Here is a 3,494-nt window from a genome sequence, read left to right on the forward strand (position 1 = left end):
TTTACTTTACCATTAAGAGCTTTCCAAGATTGGGGAAAGGGTCAAATCTTGGAGATCCTTGCAGGATTTTTTTTCTTGCGCGGTAAGCAACTCTAATTTAGTGGATGACTTGAATGAGAGGACCTTTCCGGGTTTCCACACCCCCATTGGCCTAGCTTTGGGTCATTTGTGGGGGCATTAATAAAACTATCCTTTTATCGTATCAGGGGTTTCACCTATCTCTATTTGAATATGTTGTTCAATTAAACATGTCTTTTCCTTTTTTTATCATGCACCAGAGGTTTTCAATCCCGCCTAGCTTCACTAGTTTGTATGGGGGAAAACCCCGCCTAGCTTCACTAGTTTGTATGGGGGAGATCTGAATTTACCACTCCCTAAACCCATGACCTAGGGCGCGGGGGCCAATTTCATCACTATGGTTATATGGCACTCTATGGTCTAGGCTCTGCGAGTTGAAAACACTTGACCTCTTCCCCCAACGGCATTGGAGGTTAAATCCTTGGTCGCCATGTCCCCTGCCGCTGTCATGTTACAAGTGAGGTTGAGTTTAATTGTAGCATTCAAGAGGGTTTCCGTTGTTGTTACCATTCGCCGTAGAAGGCTCCTTGTGATCATAGCCTCTTGGAGCCGTTCCTCCATGCTACTATCCCTACATTCTCAAGTTCCTACATTTCTTTGTTCTTGTTCTCGGCCGGGAGGGGGAAATTGACTTATGAGTGGGGCCCAGGGACAACAAAAAACAACCCGGCAGAGGCGTGTGCTCTACTTCATGGATTGTTATCGTTGTACGCAGATAGAGTGAGGACGTTGATCGTCATTGGCGATTCAAGCATAATTATCAACCTTTTGGACCCTAAAAATGCTCCCTCTTAAAAGCAAGTTAGCATCGCTCATCGCTAGAATTCGAAAAGAGACCCTTCGTTTCCAAGAGGTTACCTTCTTCCGGGCCCCGAGGGCTCTCAATAACCTCCTTCCAGTGCCCGAGGGCTCTCAATAACCTCGTTCCAGGGCCCCGAGGGCTCTCGACCGACAAGCCGCCAGTCTTGCAAATGGAGGCACCACGCTGAATGAGGGGATCTTGAAAAATGTGCTAAACAACATGTTGGCATCACTCTTCTCAACGGACAAGCCAACACTGTTGCAAATGGAGACACAATGCCGAATGAGGGGATCTAGAAAAGAATAACAAATAGCAAGTTGGCATCAATCATCACGAGAATTCGAAAAGAGACTCTTCGTTTCCAAGGGGCTTGCCTTCTTCCAGGCCCAGAGGTTTCTCAACCGATAAGCCAGGCCGTCGGTCTTGCAAATGGAGGCTGCACCCTGAATGAGGGGACCTTGAAAAATAGAAATACAAGAATTTGGAAAGAGTTAACCAGCCATATATTGGGTATTTAATGCCCTCAGAGCAGCACACCACTTAACGCTATAACATGGGAGCGGGCAAATTCGGCATTAAATAATATCTGCCGGCTCCAGTGTTATCGAACTAAGTGGCGTGCTGCTCTAAGGGCATTAAATACCCAATATATGGCTGGTTAGCTCCAGCCCAAGAATTTGGGGTTTTATATTCCTATCCCATCCCCTAAATTTATTTTCAATTCACCAAACGTGATGGCATGTTTCGAGCTCGGTAGCAACCAACGCATGTCAAGTCAATTACTTTTGAGAGAAATTTTCGGATGACACTGTGTGGAGGATGTTTAATCCTGTCCAATTACTTTTCAATTCGCCAAACATGAAGGTGTTCGGTAACCGAAGGAAGGAGACCTAACAAACCGATCAAGATCAAGATTGGGTGTCGTCAAATGACAAGCCCAAGAAGGAGGTGTAGCTCCCACAACTGTGGCTAGGAGTAGCAGCGCTCTGTTTGTTGGCAGCAAATAATAAATTTCTATCTCAAGTAGGAATAAGGAAGGGATGCTTCCGAGGGCCAAACGGGTGTAGCGGATGCCTGGAGGAAGAGGAAGACTGGATCATTTACAAGAAACCTAGATAGGATCCTCCATGATAGCAATCACAAAAACCTGGGTCAAACAGGGAGGAAGACTCAATCTTCTACTAGTGCACTAAAGAAACCTAGATAGGATCCTCCATGGTAGCAATCTTCTACTAGTGCACTAAAGAAACCTAGATAGGATCATCCATTGTACTTGGATTCCAATGATGATTAATTTGATCAAGGGGTTTCCACACCTCTCACATGCAGATGTTCTTCAAGTGCCATGATGGATGGATTCATTTTGTGACAAGGTGGATTGACGGCTTGAATTGCCATCATTAAAGTTCCTTGATGCTCTCTATGCATGATTCTCGATGTGGAGTTGTTGATTTTTGTGTTTTCGTATCCCCCCGGAGGATGCTCCAAATCTGGATATCTTCTTGCACCCGTCCTTCCTGCTCCTTACCTGTTTGAGTTTCAAATTGGCTATGAGGGAAGGCGACAATGGACTCCAACCTCCAATGGTCCGTGGAAGATTTTCGATTCCTTAATTGCTCACGGTTGAGTTTTGAGTCCCCTTTCAGGTTTATGCTTCCACATTCAAACAAATTTATGGACGCTTCCGTTCCTTCTTGGATGCCACAACGTCGACATAATCCTTGGCAGGTTAGACTATATTCCCTACAGCAACATAGGCTGGTTCTTCCATGCGATTCCTCATTACAAACTCAAAAGCTGCATTGCTAGGGCAACCTCTTGAAGAACCATCAAGATCGAAATCGAATTTAGAATGGAGACTTTCACAACTGGACATATAGTAATTGGATTTCTGGTTTTTACAGCGTGAAATATATGTTATATCTATTTTTTGAGCCAACGTGGTTCAAGTGAAACACGGGCTAACAGAACAGTGGAAGAGCAGAGAACAGTTTTGCAAACGTTTGGCTCAGCAATATTTCATGCATTCCAATGTCACAATTGATTTTTGTTACCTTGAAAGAAGGGGCCCAAGACCAAAGTTGCAAATTCTCATTCCTATTTGCCCATCGGGTTTGGATGATGTTGTTCAAAGTGTCATCTGCCCAAAACGAGTCCAGCAATCCTATGTCTGTGGAGAGGAGAAAATGCAGAAACAGGGTAACCATAGATTTTCCTAGTTTTAAAAGGAGCCATTGACAGCTGTTTTGAACAGTGAATGTGAGTGCGACCGAGACTCAGGCCTAGGGGTAAGTTGCGAGAAAAAAAGGACTTGGTCGTGCTGTGGTTTTAATTGTTATTGTTGTAACAGCAACAGCCATTGGAGGTTGCAAGTGCAAGCATTGTAAATTCCATTACCAGGATAACTAATAAAATAAAAAGGAAAACCCGTTGTGTTTATTTCTTTCTATTATTATTCCTTGAGCACATGCACATGCTTGAGTTTGTGTCCCACCCAACTTCCCACTGAACTGAACTGAACTGTGCGTGATGCTCTGTAGGCAGGGGCGGTCTTTGTCCAATCACCCTTGCTGCACCAAATAGAGTCAGAGCACAGAGCATCTAAATCTTTACC

Source organism: Pinus tabuliformis, chromosome Q (assembly GCF_031772625.1).
Source record: "Pinus tabuliformis cultivar Carrire ecotype Pingquan chromosome Q, CPIR1, whole genome shotgun sequence".
Lineage (NCBI taxonomy): Eukaryota > Viridiplantae > Streptophyta > Pinopsida > Pinales > Pinaceae > Pinus > Pinus tabuliformis.